Here is an 18,048-nt window from a genome sequence, read left to right as displayed (position 1 = left end):
CGCAAACAGTAAATTGTACGAAAGCTGAAATACACTGCATGTACATATGAAAACACCACCTTCCGTAAAAGCCAAAAACAGTTAGTGCCAGAGAAACAGTGTTCTCACAAAATTGCGTTAATTCCATAAATTTTGGATTATGGGCGCGGCACCACCCACATTTTGAAGAAGAAAATTTGGAAGTTTAACAAGCCGTAAATCAAAAGCCGTTAAAGATATTATATTGAAAGCAGAGACACTATCCTTGTCAAATTATATAGAGTGAGTGAAGGTAATCAAAATCGGTTAAAGACCACTCACTTTTCCTACATTTCTATCCTTAACAAAGTTTGCAAAACCTCTATGGTATTTAACTACAATTGACTGATATTCCAGCTCAGAAGAGGTATGGTTGATCTAAGAACAAAACTTAAATAAAATTTTGAAAATGGGCGTGACGCACCGCTGTTTTTGTTACTCTTTCCAGAATACTTACAATGCCATAAGTCGAACAAAAATCTCCCAATCCGAATGGAATTTCACATGAGCTTCTTTTCACAGCTTGGCTTACCCGATCTCTAATTCCCAGCGGTCGACTCTTCCAATAGTATAATGAATTAAACCACAAAAGTTGTATTATACTTTGACATATTCTTGGTGTTCCTATTTCCATATTCGCAGCTGTATATTAACATACAAATGTGCATGCATTTTTGCCCTCTGAGTATTTTTTTCTGAAGTTTATTGTTATGTAATAACGATTATCCAGAACACTTTGCCTATGCAATCTTCGCAAATGAAGGCAAAATTAGCGCGTTAGCTACAATAAAAACAACAAAGATGGCAATTACCATTAGCCAAACATTAAGTAGCAACAACTGTCAGAGTCGGTAGCTGCAAGTATTCTTCTGTCTTGTCCGTCGATAAATCTGACCCAGTTTTTATTTTGCAAACAATTTATGCATTCATTCAATTCATAATTAAATTGACAGCCTGACTTACTGTCTAATGCGAATGAGTAAATAATTTTGGTTTCTGCGAAAAGAGCAACGCATTTCGTTGTGGTTGATTGTACGCTTTTTACATACAAACATTCTTTTTGAATGCACTGTTGCACTTCTTTGAATTGTTTGCATACTCTTTTAATTTTGCTCCCTTTTCGTGTCATTTCAAAACTGCAATTATCTGCAAATATTTATCATTATTTATTTGTTTGACTGTGTAGCTCATTATTTAAATGAATTTTTTGGGAATTGTTTCCGGAACAATTTCGTGAGAACTTCACAATAATTTTAGGATTGATACCGAGATCTTACTGTTCTATTCCAGCGTAATTTCTAGGCTATTTTTGAATTATTTCGAGATTGTCTTTAGAATAATTTTGAGACTATTTCGACTTCAGTTCTGGTTTACTTCTAGACTATATCTTGGATATTTTCGGGAATCTTTCGTCTCTGTATCATTTCGAGACTGTTTTCGGGACTATCTACGTATAATTTCAGGGTTGGTTCGGGACCTTTCGTGCATGCTTTCAGGGCTATTTCATAATAATTTCGGGATAATTTTGGTATAAATTCGGAATCGTTTTCGGAGTAATTTGAAGATAATTTCTTTATATTTTCAAAATAATTTGGGCATTGCTTCCGAGATAATTGCTATTCCAGGGCAATTTCGACAATATCTTTGCATAATTTCGAGACTATTTCGTCGTATTAACTTTGGGAACTTTTCCGAACCTTTTCTATATCAATTTTGTACTGTTATGGGTATGATTTCCGGAAGAGTTTAAGGTTTATCTTCAAGAGTGTTTAAGGACAGGATAAGGATTGTTTTCAAAGTAATTTCGGCACTATTTGGGCATTGGTTTAGGATTGTGTTGGGATAATTTCGGCACTTTTCCAATTTTTTTGAGATTATCTCATAAAAATTTCGGTGTTGTCTCCGGATCATTACGGTACTGTTTCGGGATTGATTTAAGTATTATTCAGAAACTGTCTTAGACAATTTGTGAATTTTATATAATTTTATCTATTCCTGTTTTTTTTCGTGAATGCGCCGACTCTTTTTCTGAATTATTTCAAACCATTTCTATTTTCCTGCACGATTTTTAATATAATCTAGTTTTAAATCGTTTCGGTATTATTTTAAGACTGTTTGCAGGATCAAGTCGATACTACTCTGTTATCTTTTTTTATCGTTATCAATTCGTTATCATTTTTTGACTTTTCGGGATTGTTTCTGTATTGTTTTAAGATTTATCTCAGAACAATTTCGAAACAATAATCACCTCCCCCCCTGGGAACAGTTTACTTAAAAACCGTTAAATCCTGAGTCTTTTCCTACATCATAACGCAACCTATTCCAGAAGTGTCACAGAAAGTTATTGAAAAGTTCTCAAACAGTGTCGGAACGATGTGAAATTAGAGGCGAAAAATACCATAATGCTATCGAAGTCATGTAGTGATCACAAAAAAATACCCCGAAAAGGCTCGCAAGTCCCCCAAAAACATTTCACATCTTTACAGATTCTTATTGGAATTAACAACACAGAGTCGTGTCCATTGAAAAAACTTCAATGTACTTCCGCTAAAGCAAGAAGAGTGGCAAATTCGAAAAGAAAAACAAAGTCGCATAAAAATTGCCAAAGTGAGTTGTGGATATTGTAGCACCACTTATCTAGAAAATAGAAATAGAAGCAGGGACTTCAAGTGTCCTATAGTGCCGCAAAAAATTGGCGGTTTGAGTCGGTTTACTTTGTGCTCCTTGCCCATCTGCTCTCTCCTTGTTTTTATTATTTAAGAAGCTCACTAACAGAAGAAGAAATGTTAATCACGATTGTCTGGCTTATCTTTGATTCGTTTGGCTGGCAGTATTTGCAATTTGGTAAGTGTCCTTGCTGTTTGTTTGCTTCACTCTTAGATTCGATGTTATCACCACAAACACATTCTTTAGAATAATGTTATTTCAACTAATTACATAATTAAGAATTGGCAAGGGTAAATAAAGAACAACAACAATAGTAACTTTAGCAATCATAAGAAACATTTTTAGTGGAGCTTTGAGATATCTTTTTTGAAGGAGGTCAAGATAAGGGGTGAGGTATTTGTTTACACAGCACTTGCTTTGACGTGAGTTTTGTTTTTTATTTTGAGTGGCAATCAAAGGAGAGAATTTATTATTAATTTTAAATAATATCTTACTTCCTTACATCCCTTCTCCTATTCATATATGTACATAATTTTGAATAAAAATATAGGCCTTACAAAATTGGGCATAATTCACGCGAATTTGTTTTTTTTTGTCTGTTTTGTTGGTTTCCATTTTTTAGCATTCCGGAAACCACAATAGATTTTTTAAATTGGTTCTACAAAACATTCAGAATTATTGGTGTAACTGGGAATTGGTTACTCTGTGTCAAATGAAGCTATGTAAAGTATTGTTCTCCTCCAGTTTTATTCTTACTTAACTAGGAAAATTGAAAATTAACGTTAGAAAAGTAATTTGAATACGAGATCGATAATAATATAATAATATGAATTTTGGTAAAAACTCAACACCAGAGACTCCTGGCGTTGGTTTTTATGTTCATAATATTATCCAATTGAGATGGAAAATATTACTATTTTACTTAATAACTTGACTCAAATTGAAAATATTGCCGAGTTATCGGTTTTTATTGGCATGTTAACTCCGAGTTATCGGCTTCAAATATATTTCTTATCGGTGTATTATTGGCGGGTTTATATTGAAGTTTCAATGATACCTGTTCCATGACAAACCGCTGAGTCATCGATAACAAATAGACAACACTTCGATAACAAATTCGTTACATTCCGATGACAAAAAATTATATCTTTTCGATAGCAAATTGATAACCTTTTGATATCTTTTCCATGAGCAATTGATAGCTTTTTTAAATTATCGCTAATCGTCCATGAAACAACGAAAACTTTTCCAAAACAAATCAGCAACTTCTTGATAACATATCGATACGTCTATGATAAAAAAATTGAAATTTTTTCGATAGTAAATCGATATCTCATAAATAACTTTAATTATTGATTGTAAGTTTCAATAACAAATCGACAAGTCGTCTATACCTCACCAATAACTAACCAAACAACTCGTTGATAAGAAGCAGTTAACATGTCCATATCCCGTCGGTTTGTAACTTGCATTAACACGTCAATAACAAATTGATAACACGCCATCCTGTTCTTTGAATGATTTTATTTAGCTTGACTTGTCAGGTCGACACCAATTTTTTAATTAAAATTTAAATAACTTCCCGAATATAACTTGGAATATAGTTCAAAACTCGGTGACAATCCAATAATAAGGGAAACAAAACTCCGATAGGTGGCGCATGAATCGATATATTTCAAAAAAAAAAAATCGTATTTGTGGTCGGAATTGGCTCATATTTGGAACACATAATACATACACGAATAGAATGATCGAAATATTGAAAAAAAATCGTATTTGAGGTCCGATTTGGCTCATATTTGGAAAACATATATGACATAGAGAAATAGAAATCCCTTTAGTAAAAAAAATTCACGCTAGGTGCCGCGAGAATTGAGATATTCAAAAACTTGTACTTGTCTGTCCGATTTGCCTCATATTTGGAACAAATATTACATACAGCCTGATAGAAGTGACATCAAAATACTTTGGAGTTCGAGGAGGGGCAACCATACATGGCGCTGAGTCGAGTAAAGTTTTTGGAAGGATTATATATTGAGGAGTTAGATTGTAACAAATTGTCAGGAAACAGTCCTTGTAAATAAAAGCTAAAAACTTGAAAAAAAAAAATATAGTTAAACGGTTTTATTTAAAACAATACTTACATTAAGTAATAATAATACTAAAACATAGAAAATAATCAGGTAGGTCCTAGGTACTAGTCATCACACTCTTCATCAATCTAGTGCGTTGATCAAAAAAATAAATAAAAGCGTTAGCATTCCGTGGGGGCGAGCAATTGTCGATGTGGGGGAAAAGCGTTACCAATTTGCTGTAAAAAAACCCTGAATGTTTTCAGTTTGGGACGAGAATTTGTGGCTCTGAGGTAATGGCTGCTTGCTGAGCAGCCTAATTTTGCTGTCAAATGGGAGAGTAAACTTAAACTATGTCCTTTGAATATTTTACTAAACGGTGGAGAATTACAGGCACACTGAAGGGCTAATGGAACAAACTAAAGAAAAGAGTTCATAGGTTAAGCCATTCAATTAGAGCGAAAAGAGAACTTTCTATGCAGACAGCATCAAGAACAATAAAAAAATACTAAAAAAGCAATGATACCGCCCCGCTATCAACTCAAATACTCCGCTCAGGGTTACATAGGCTTGCTAGGGCAACATTCCAACAGGCAAACAAACGTTTTCCAGATCCTGTATAGGTCGTTAACGGAGTTATCTATGATAAGCATAATTAGTCAGGTTCCAGGGTATTTATAGATTTTCCCAGTTTACTTCTATTCGGGGCATTCGAAAACTGAATCCTCCTTAGACGCTCATTAAGTTTGTACTGCAGGTTGAAACGAAGAAATTAACAAAAGTGCGAATAATCGCGAAAGAGTTCAACACAAAACAAAAAAATATTTATATATTTTATGTTATGAATGTGTAAAACCTCAAACTATACAACTACTTAACTGATTTCATAACGCAATTTGAAAACTAAAGCTTAGTATACAGATGCGAAAAAAAAAAACAAAATGGACTAACATAGAACCGCTAACGAAATACCAGAGTCAACATAATATTTTGAATCCAGCGAATAATAGCACCAGATAATTAAATTTTATGAAAATATGTGAATAATGAACTGCAAAATAACAAGCGAAGAAAAAAAAATGATTCTGACAAAAAATTTTGGCCTTAAAAATTGGTTTATAACAAACAAACAGGTCGTTGCAAGCAAACACTTAATGATAAACGAACAACTCAAACAAAACACACCCAACCCATATACACAAATGGAATAAGGGGAGATCAGAAGGAACTAAGGCGCTGAAAATAGAGCAACATTGAAACCACTTTGTAACTAAACTAGGGAGCATTTTGGTGATCAGTCAAATAAAGTGAGAGTCAGTGGTAACCACAGATGGTTAAACGGTTAAATTGCATAAAGAGTATTTCCGCAAAGCCTGAAAACTAAGTTTCAAACAAACTTAAAAATGTCCAAAGAATTATTACAACAAGTGAGTAAACGAATGACAGTAGGCTTAAAAAAAAACTATAACGAAGAAAAGCAAACAATGAATAGAAGTGGAGGTGTCGAAGCTAAGTAATAATGGCCGCTGGGAGGAAGGGAGCGTCTAACTGTGCTAATGTCAACGCGAATTTACGTAGGTGATAAACAAACAAACGCTTGCTGTAAGAGTCTTAGTATGAATTAGTATCTAAACATACGATGTTGTATATACTTATATATATATGAACCTATACTATCTTTATACGTGAATTGTATTGTGACTTGTTGTTAAAATGAGGGGTGTGGAAAATAATGTTGACCTCGCTTTACTTAAAAAAGCACACAGATTAGAATATTAAATAATAAGTGTGCAATCAAAAAGTGGCTACAATTGAAGAAACTAAAGCGTACAAGAAGAAGATTTAATAACAGAAATGAAGCAAAAAGAAGTGACATAAGTGGCTCTCGGGTTGCTATTTGTTAAAAAAATTAACTATTTTATTTCGATTGGAGGTGGAAGTGCTAGAATGAGTATGTTTATAGCCACATGGGCATAAGAAAAACCTAAAAAAAACTACATATAATATAAGGAATTAATACGGACGGAGAAACTGTCTGCGATTTTTATAAAGTTTTGTATACAAAAAGCCCTTCCAAGACAAGAGCGGATACAAAGCAAAATATATATATACATAATAAAAAATGATAAATAATATTTATCGAAATATTACCATAATGTTATAGAAAATATCGGTAAAAGAACCCAAATCTATCTCGAAATAGTCTCAATATAGACGTCAAAACAGTTAGAAATGCTCCTTAAAAATAGAAATATTATTTGATACTAGGTACAATGGGATAAGGTCCTTGAAAGAGTTCCTAATTAATACCAAAAGTAATCTATAAATGATCCTGAAATTATATTAAATAAATCGTATACACTATGGACACATTCAGTCTATGTGAGGTATTTATTCACTGGCCAGTTCAACCTAACCTAATCTTAAAAAGAGTTTTCCCAAATCATCCTGAAATCTATTCCGAAATGATTTTGATTAAATCTGGAATTTTTCCTCAAAACAATACTGATATGACCTTGAAATAGTGATTCGAAAATGGTTCTAAGGTGCTCCCAAAAAAGTTGCGATGTAATTCAGAAAAAAATTCTAAAACGACACTAAAATACGAAACTAAAAGGTCCCGCAGTGAACCCGCAGCAAACTAATATAATCTACAAATAATCTTGAAATAGTCCCAAGTGTGTGCTGAATGAATCCCGAAACAGCCCCGAAAAAATTATCAAACCATTGATTTTGAAAAGTGGTCCGGCGAACAGTCCGAAATGATGGTGTGTTCTCTCCGATTTGATCTGTAAATAGTTATGAGGTGATCTGGAAATAGTCCCCAAATTACTCAGATAACGATTCCGAAGTGATTTTAAAACATTGCCAAATTCATCGCGTTAAAATAATCCTATAATTATTCTTAATATTTATAGAATTTATCTCGAAAATAGTTCCAAATAGGTACCAAAGTAATCCCTAAATAAGCCCAAAGTTAACTCCAAAAATCGCGAAATAGTCTCGAAATAGTTCCAAATTAGTCTCGATGTAGTTCCGAAAAGATTCCGAAATAGTCTCGAAATTAATCACAATTCAATTTCGAGATCATTCTAAAATGTTTCCGAATTGATCCTGAGAACTTGCCTAGGAGAAAATCCCCAAATGATTGTGAGCTCCTCTTTGAAATAGTTTTAAGAGGATCTTGGAACAGTTCCAAATTAATTAAGAAAACGATTCCGAACTTCTCCTGATATACTGAAAGTAAAAAATATTGCAAATAAACCGGAACTATATGGTTCTGAAATAGTATTTCTCTCTCTGAATCACAAATCAATTCCGAAATGATTCTAAAGTATTTTCCGAATAGAACTAGCTCGGGAATAATGCCGTGTTGATTGTAAGTTCCATAAGATTTGATTCCGAAATGATTCTGAAGTGATGGTTAAATATTTCTGAACGGATTTTGAAAAAGTTTTTATGCAGAAAATGTTCCTGAATTCATTCTAAAATAGAGTCAAACAAAATCCTGAAATGGTCTCTAAGTGATCCCGAAATGATTGACTTTATTCGAAAAAAACTGAAATTTCTGTCAAGCTTATGTGATATTTTCATCCAACTGTTACGTAAAGAGAACTTAATGCACTTAACGCATTACATTATATACATATGCATATAGATATGACTGTCTACTTTCAAAATGTAATATTAAGACACAAGATATAGGAGCCAGTGATGAAGTGCAAATCACAATACATGTACAAAATTGTATATACACTGAAACTTTGTTCGCATTTAAAAAATAAAAATTTGATTTTTAAAGGTTCGAAAAGCTCAAAAGTTTTAATACATATATCAACTGCATAAAACAATACTCAAGAGCAATTAATTTTAATTTCAAACATCCAGAACAACAACTTCACTCAACACCAGTTGATGTTTATTTCAATTGTTATTGTCATTAATATGGCATTCCAATCCTCTCCACCAATTTTTTTACTATACTTGAATTATTACCTGAGTTACAGCTTCGAAATTGTGTTGAAGAACTGAGTTTAAATAGGGCGGAGCCACGCCCAGCCTTACCAAGAAATGGCTGATACAACGAAAAGTAATTCAGGACCTGTGGAGAATTTCGTGATGTTCAACTTGGAACGAGATATTTGCGAAGCACTAAATTTTGCGACCCAGGGTCGCGCATATGGACTTATCATGACATTTAATAGCATTACCAACCTAATTCAAAATAATGGCGTATGCAAGTTTCCAAAACCTATCACAAATTCCAAGGTTAACTCCTTAATGTCTGAAGTCATTTCAATTTTCTTAATGAATCAATTTTGAATAAAAAAGATTTCCAGTGCCACAATATTTTTGAGAAAGTTTTGGTTGTCAATTTGTTAGTGTAAATGTTTTTTTTTTACAGAGTGCTCTCTCATCATATGAAAGTGCTTTTGCTTTGCACTTAGATATGAAAATTAACAAGTAAGGAAGGCTAAGTTCGGGTGTAACCGAACATTACATACTCAGTTGAGAGCTATGGAGACAAAATAAGGAAAATCACCATGTAGGAAAATGAACCTAGGGTAACCCTGGAATGTGGTTGTATGACATGTGTATCAAATGGAAGGTATTAAAGAGTATTTTAAGAGAGAGTAGGCCATAGTTCTATGGATGGACGCCATTTAGGGATATCGCCATAAAGGTGGACCAGGGCTGACTCTAGAATTTGTTTGTACGATATGGGTATCAAATGAAAGGTGTTACTGAGCATTTGAAGAGGGAGTGGGCCTTAGGTCTATCGGTGGACGCCTTTTCGAGATATCGCCATTGAGGTGGACCAGGGGTGACTCTAGAATGTGTTTGTACGATATGGGTATCAAATGAAAGGTGGTAATGGGTATTTTAAAAGGGAATGGGCTTTAGTTCTATAGGTGAACGCCTTTTCGAGAAATCGCCATAAAGGTGGACCAGGGGTGACTCTAGAATATGTTTGTACAATATGGGTATCAAACGAAAGGTGTTACTGAGCATTTTAAGAGGGAGTGGGCATTAGGTCTATAGGTGGACGCCTTTTCGAGATATCGCCATTAGGGTGGGCCAGGGGTGACTCTAGAATGTATTTGTACGATATGGATATCAAATTAAAGGTATTAATGAGGGTTTTAAAAGCGAGTGGCCCTTAGATGTATATGTGAGGACGTTCTCGCGATATCGACCAAAATGTGGACCAGGTGATCCAGAAAATCATCTGTCGGGTACTGCTAATTTATTTATATATGCAATACCACTAACAGTATTCCTGCCAAGATTCCAAGGGCTGTTGGTTTCGCCTTGTAGAACTTTTTCATTTTCTTCTACTGAATATGGTAGGTGTCACACCCATTTTACAAAGTTTTTTCCAAAGTTATATTTTGTGTCAATAAATCAATCCAGTTACCATGTTTCATCCCTTTTTTCGTATTTGGTATAGAATTATGGCATTTTTTCATTTTTCGTAATTTTCGATATCGATAAAGTGGGCGTAGTTATGGTCGGATTTCGGCCAGTTTTTATACCAAGATAAAGTGAGTTCAGATAAGTACGTGGGCTAAGTTTAGTAAAGATATATCGGTTTGTGCTCAAGTTATTGTGTTAACAGCCGAGCGGAAGGCCAGACGGTGGACTGTGTATAAAAACTGGGCGTGGCTTCCACCGATTTCGCTCATTTGCACAGAGAACAGTTACCGTCATAGAATCTATGCCCCTACCAAATTTGAGAAGGATTGGTAAATTTTTGTTCGACTTATGGCATTAAAAGTATTCTAGACAAACTAAATGAAAATGGGCGGAGCCACGCCCATTTTGAAATTTTCTTTTATTTTTGCATTTTGTTGCATCATATCATTACTGGAGTTGAATTTTGACTTAATTTACTTATATACAGTAAAAATTTAAAATTTTTTGTTAAAATTTGAATTAAAAAAAAATTTTTTTTAAAAAGTGGGCGTGTTCTTCATCCAATTTTGCTAATTTTTATTTAGCACATATATAGTAATAGTAGTAACGTTCCTGCCAAATTTCATCATGATATCTTTAACGACTGTCAAATTACAGCTTGCAAAACTTTTAAATTACCTTCTTGTAAAAGTGGGCGGTGCCACGCCCACTGTCCAAAATCTTACTAATTTTCTATTCTGCGTCATAACGTCAACCCATCTAGCAAGTTTTATCGCTTTAACCACCTTTGGCAATGAATTATCGCATTTTTTCGGTTTTTCGAAATTTTCGATATCGAAAAAGTGGGCGTGGTTATAGTCCGATATCGTTCATTTTAAATAGTGATCTGAGATGAGTGCCCAGGAATTTACATACCAAATTTTATCAAGATACATACCTCAAAATTTACTCAAGTTATCGTGTTAACGGACAGACGGACGGACGGACGGACGGGCGGACATGGCTCAATCAAATTTTTTTTCGATACTGATGATTTTGATATATGGAAGTCTATATCTATCTCGATTCCTTTATACCTGTACAACCAACCGTTATCCAATCAAAGTTAATATACTCTGTGAGCTCTGCTCAACTGAGTATAAAAACTTCCATTTTATGTGAGAGTATACGGTAGTGCTTTGAATTTTTTTGTTACTTTTGAAGTGTAAAACAAAAGTGCTTTATGTGTGTAGAGGTTGAGAAGCTCTGAATATAAACAAACAAAAGTTCAAGAATCGTGCTCGACAGTTCTCTTTTAAAACCCTACGTCTTAAATTTACGACCTTTAAGTGATGAAAAAAAAGCCAAGTAATATCGAAACTGCTTCCTAGGTATTAATAAATCGACCTCACTTATAGTTTTATTTTTAATAGTACCCCTGATCCATGTTTTGACCTATATATCAGAAACGGGTGAAGATATTTAACATTTTTGTTAAAGTCCTCATTGGCAGCTTCCATTTGATTATCATATTATACAAATTCATTCGAATAATACGCGGGTCCATGTTTTGGGTTTCAAAACTCTAGGGGTCAAAGTGTTTGGGATGTATCCTAAGATAGACCTCGACTGATGCAACAGTGAAAGTTGCGCTCAATTATCTGCAGTGGTGCCTGAGTGGTGCGAGTACAAACTGTCTATGCAAAAATTCTAAAAACGATTGATTTAGATTCAACGGTTCTAATAATAACTATCAAATTTTTTAAGTAACTTCAATGTACAGACATAGACCTGGTAGAATTTTATTATATTTAGAGATTAACTAAAAAATCATGTTTTTTTGGACTCGACATTATTAACGTAAACAAGCCATATATGGGAATCCAGCACTTTAAAGAAACAGGTACATTTTTAGAATCGGTTACTTTTTTCGAAGCGGGTACTTTTTTTGAACTGGTTACTTCCTAGGAGCCTGGTATTATTTTAAACCTGGTATTGTTTTAAAAGTATTAACTTATTTAGTACCAAGTACTTTTTTGAAACGAGTATTTTTTAAGAATCGGGTACTTTGTTTAGAACCCTGTGCTTTTTAGTAACTGCGCACATTTTCAGAATACGGTACTCAATTAGAACCCAGTACTCTTTTAAAACCGATTACTTTTTTAGAAGCGGGTCCTATTTTAGAATGGGGTACGTTTTTGACTATTGTAGATAACTCTTTGAACCGGGTACTTTTTTAGAGACGTGGTTGCCCAAGTGGCTAGAGGTAGGATATACTAAGAATAATAAGCCAAACACAACACAAACTTTGAAATCCAGCGAAGAATCACTCTTGCCCGTAAATGCTAGTTTGGACTAGATAGGCAATTGAAAAGTAAAGACTTCGGCATACAAAATACATGCATGCATGCAGCATGGACCAAGACAACATCAGATGCGGCGGTTCTGGGAGTGTTCGACAGAAAGGTTCATCTGAAGATTTACGAACCTCTACGCGTTGGCGATGGCGAGTACTGAAAAAGATTTAATAATGAGCTGTACGAGCTTTATGCACACATAAGTCCAGCGAATTAAAACGCTGCGGCTACGCTGGATCCGGCTAGGAAAGAATTTTTATCGGAACCCGTCTATGGAAGCAGATGAAGACGGCAGCCCTCACTGCGCTGGAAGGGCTAGGTGGAAAATGATTTGAATTCCCTTAGTGTGATCAATTTGTGCCAGTTAACCCAATGAAGAAGCTACAGGATCACTTTGTTGGATGGCCATAACCACCTAAACCGTTAAGCACCAATTAAGTAAGCCACTTGCGCTCAGTGCAAAGGAGAATTACATACAAACATGCAAATGATAAAAAGAGTTGTGACGATATTACTTTGCATTCGCTGCTAGAACTTGAGGAATTGCGGTAAGAGGAACGGTCTGCCGTGGGACACGCCTAACGAGTTCACTAATATTGTTGCTTCAATCAAGTTAAATAAAATAAAATAGTTCTTACTTCCGCGCTTAAGTTGCATCCAGTTGTGATAAATTGGGGCACCCAAACAATTTTGAAAATTACAGTTACAATTTCTGCATCCTACAAGTACAATTTCAATAGATATTCAACACTGAATGTTAACAGAATATAACAGCATCAAGCATATAATGGATTATATAACCGTGGGTATGATATCTGTAAATTATGCGGAAATACAACAACGCTTCTGTAAATCATCTCTAGCTACTGAAAGACCGACCGCCTTTGAATTGGTTTAGATTAGATTGAATGGAACTATTGCGTGGCTAGATTTTTTTATATGAAGGATTGTTGTTGTCGTTAACAAAGACTCTGTAATTGAATGTAATTGAGACAATCTTTGATGCGTCCACCAAGCGCAAGAATAGGTCAGAATAAGAACTACCGACATATGTATGCATGTATGTATACGAGTAAACATAATAAATTTTTGTATATGCCCTCCTCCTCTTTAACTTGAAATGAAAACAAGTAAGGAAGGCTAAGTTCGGGTGTAACCGAACATTACATACTCAGCTGAGAGCTTTGGAGACAAAATAAGGGAAAATCACCATGTAGGAAAATGAACCTAGGGTAACCCTGGAATGTGTTTGTATGACATTGGTATCAAATGAAAGGTGTTAATGAGTATTTTTAAAGGGAGTGGGCCTTAGTTCTATAGGTGGACGCCTTTTCGAGATATCGCCAAAAAGATGGACCAGGGGTGACTCTAGAATGTGTTTGTACGATATGGGCCTGAAACGAAAGGTGTTTATAAGTATTTTAAATGGCAGTGGGCCTTAGTTCTATATGGGTATCAAATTAAAGGTATTAATGAGGGTTTTAAAACGGAGTGATTCTTAGTTGTACATGTGAAGGCGATTTCGAGATATCGACCAAAATGTGGACCAGGGTGACCCAGAACATCATCTGTCGGGTACCGCTAATTTATTTATAATCCCACGAACAGTATTCCTGCCAAGATTCCAAGGGCTTTTGATTTCTCCCTGCAGAAGTTTTTTTTTATTTTATTACACTTAATATGGTAGGTGTCACACCCATTTTACAAAGTTTTTTCTAAAGTTATATTTTGCGTCAATAAACCAATCGAATTACAATGTTTCATCCCTTTTTTCACATTTGGTATAGAATTATGGAATTTTTTTAATTTTTCGTAATTTTCGATATCGAAAAAGTGGGCGTGGTCATAGTGGGATTTCTTCCATTTTTTGTGCCAAGATAAAGTGAGTTCAGATAAGTGCGTGAACTAAGTTTAGTAAAGATATGTCGATTTTGCTCAAGTTATCGTGTTAACGGCCAAAAGGAAGGACAGACGGTCGACTGTGTATAAAAACTGGGCGTGGCTTCAACCGATTTCGCCCATTTTCACAGAAAACAGTTACCGGCATAGAATCTATGCCCCTAACAAATTTTACAAGGATTGGTTAATTTTTGTTCGACTTATGACATTAAACTGACATTAAACGTATTCTAGATAAATTAAATGAAAAAGGGCGGAGCCACGCCCATTTTGAAATTTTTTTTATTTTTGTATTTGGTTGCACCATATCATTACTGGAGTTGAATGTTGACATAATTTACTTACTGTAAAGATAATCAAATTTTTGTTAAAATTCGACTTAAAAAAAATTTTTCTTTTTTAAAAGTGGGCGTGTTCTTCATACGATTTAGCTAGTTTTTATTTAGCACATATATAGTAACAGTAGTACCGTTCCTGCCAAATTTCATCATGTTATCTTCAACGACTGTTAAATTACGGCTTGCAAAACTTTCAAATTACCTTCTTTCAAAAGTGGGCGGTGCCATGCCCATTGTCCAAAACTTTACTAATTTTCTATTCTACGTCATAAGGTCAACCCACCTACCAAGTTTCATCGCTTTATCCGTATTTGGTAATGAATTATCTCAATTTTTGAATTTTTCGAAATTTTCGATATCGAAAAAGTGGGTGTGGTTATAGTCCGATTTCGTTCATTTTAAATAGCGATCTGAGACGAGTGCCCAGGAACCTACGTACCAAATTTCATCAAGATACCTCAAAATTTACTCAAGTTATCGTGTTTACGGACGGACGGACATGGCTAAATCAATTTCTTTTTTCGCCCAGATCATTTTGATATATAGAAGTCTATATCTATCTCGATTAGTTTATGCCGTTACGGATTGGCTGAGTATAATTATTGCGCAAGCATCGTTTGACGAAAGCCAAAATGGAATATTTCTAGTGAATTTTTTTTTAGTTTTTTTTTATTTGCAAATTTTTGTTCGTCTATTCGTCTTAAGGTTTGTATTATTTGTTAAATGATTGCTGGGTGCGTGCGCATATTCCTATTGTAAACTTTTTGTTTAACTTTTTGCATTGTTTTCATTTTCTTCGCTTCGTCGTCTTAGCCATTAAAGTTGGGCAAAAATGCATTCGCCACCAACTGGGGCACGCATACAATTGGGTTAATGTGCAAAACGATGCACATAAAACTTATTTTTGCTGTAGAGAAATATGACTTTTGTAAATATATATTTACGAGCTACTTCTACATAAATGTATGTTATGTAAATTCTTGCGAAACGCAAGGAAAATTTAGAAGGTTGTAATGATTAAATTGTTCTTTGGAATTTTTTGTTTTGCTGCTCACTAAATTTGAAAATATGAAACTTGAGGGTGGCAATGTAATGATATTTTAAAGAGGACTATCTTTAGAATATATGGGGCATTCCACGCTTACTTAGCATATCTTTGGATATTTCAGCACTGACTTGGTTGAATTTAGGCATACTTTTTTACAATACGAATAATTAGAGCTCAATTTATTTTCAAACTATGTAAGGGAGAATATTTTCTTAGGAAATTGGATTCAGCTGTAAGACGAAGAGAAAGTCACCATTATAGAGGTTGTGATGACGAGATGCTATCCAGTGCATGATATGCAAGAGCATTTAACATAAGCTAGAGAGACTTACTTACTTACTTAATTGGCGCTTAACCATTTAAACAGTTATGACCGTCCAACAAGGCGCGCCAATCGCTTCATCACCCTGCGAACTGACGCGAATTGGTCACACGAAGGGAATTTAAATCCATTTCCACCTGGTCCTTCCAGCTGAGTGGGCGCCACCCTCTACCTCTGCTTCCAAAGGCTGGTTCCGATAGAAAAACTTTCTTAGCCGGAGCGTAATCTTTCATTCGCATAAAGTAGCTTAGTCTGCGTTTTAATTCCCTAAACTATGTTGATGTCTCCGTAAAGCTGGTACAGCTCAACATTAAATATTCTTCTTAACTCGCCCTCGCCAATGCGTAGAGGTCCATAAATCTTTTGGTGAACTTTTCTCTCCAACACTTCCAGAGTCACTTTTCATCTGATGTTGGCATGGTTCATGCTTATGCACCATATGGTAGGACGAATACGATAAGTGACTTGTGTAGCATAGTTTTTGTTTGCCAAGAGAGGACATTGCTTTTCAATTGCCTACCTAGCCTTCTTCGCTGTTGTTGTTAGTGTTAATACACGTTACCAAATAAACGAAGTCTTTTACTATTTCGAAATTATGGCTGCCAACAGTAGCGTGGTTGCCAAGGCGCATGTGCGCTGACTCTTTGCTCGATGAAAGCATGTACTTCGTTTTGTCCTCATTCACCATCAAATCTATCTTTACGGCTTCTTTATCAGTTTGGAGTAAATAGAACTTACAGCGCGCGTTCAGACCGATGATAATAATGTCATCAGCTTATGCCACTTATTGCACGCTTCAAAACAAATTAAAGAAATCGCACGATAGGCGGTCTGTCTGAAACCTCGTTTAGTTTCGAACGGCTCGGAGAGGTCGCTGCCAATTCTGACTGAGCTGATGGTGTTGCTAAACGTCATTTTACACAGCCGTATAAGTTTTGTGGGGAAACCAAATTCAGACATAGCGGCATATAAGCAGCTCCTTTTCGTGCTATGGAAGGCGGCTTTAAAATCGAGGAAGAGGTAATGTGTGTCGATTCTTTTTTCGCGGGGTTTTTCCAATATTTGGCGTATTGTGAAAATCTCGTCGATGGTAGATTTACCAGGACTGAAGCCACACTAATAAGGTACAATTAGCCGTTTCACGGTGAGCTTCAATCTTTCGCACAATACACTTGACAGGACCTTATATGCGATATTAAGAAGGCTAATTCCGCGATAGTTGGCGCAGTTTTCAGTATACTCCTTCTTGTGAACTGGGCGAAGAACACTTAGATTCCAATCGCTGGGCATGCACTCGTCCGCCCATATGTTGCAAAGAAGCTGATGCATGCGTCTTACCAACTCCTCGCCGCCGTATTTGAGTAGCTCCGCAGGCAATCCATCAGCGCCCGCTAGAGAGACTTAAAAGATGTTGGGTTGCAAAACTATGGGTTAGAGCATGGTTGGCAGGTACCTGAATGATGAAGATAAATAAAGGGTATTTGGAAACACTCACATCCAAGCAACTGTCAAGCGTATCTCTTAGCACGAGCTGGTATGCGCGAGCCGGATTTGTATGTCATTGGGGACTTTGGAACACTGGCCACTTGTAGGGTCCACTAAGCTCTATATCTCAAGGAATTCAAGTGGTTCTCCCAAACCATTTTCAACCTTGCCTTTACGTGACGATCCTAAGTTCCTCATGAAAGACGGAGGTTGACAGAATTAGAAGGCATCCAAATGGTGCTATTTTCCCGAACGTACAGGTTAAATATCAAGAAAAAGACCATCAACAAGGACAAACCTCCCCAAAACTTTTGGGGAGATCTATATCTCCATGGTGATTGGAGTATTGATAAAACTCTGGCAAATGGGAATACATACATGTATTAGTACAATAATATGGAAAGCCAAAGCGTAATATATATTGCCAAAGTGTAAATATATTGGC

Source organism: Eurosta solidaginis, chromosome 2 (genome assembly GCF_040869045.1).
Source record: "Eurosta solidaginis isolate ZX-2024a chromosome 2, ASM4086904v1, whole genome shotgun sequence".
In the NCBI taxonomy this organism is placed as follows: Eukaryota; Metazoa; Arthropoda; class Insecta; order Diptera; family Tephritidae; genus Eurosta; species Eurosta solidaginis.
This window is presented reverse-complemented; position numbering follows the sequence as displayed.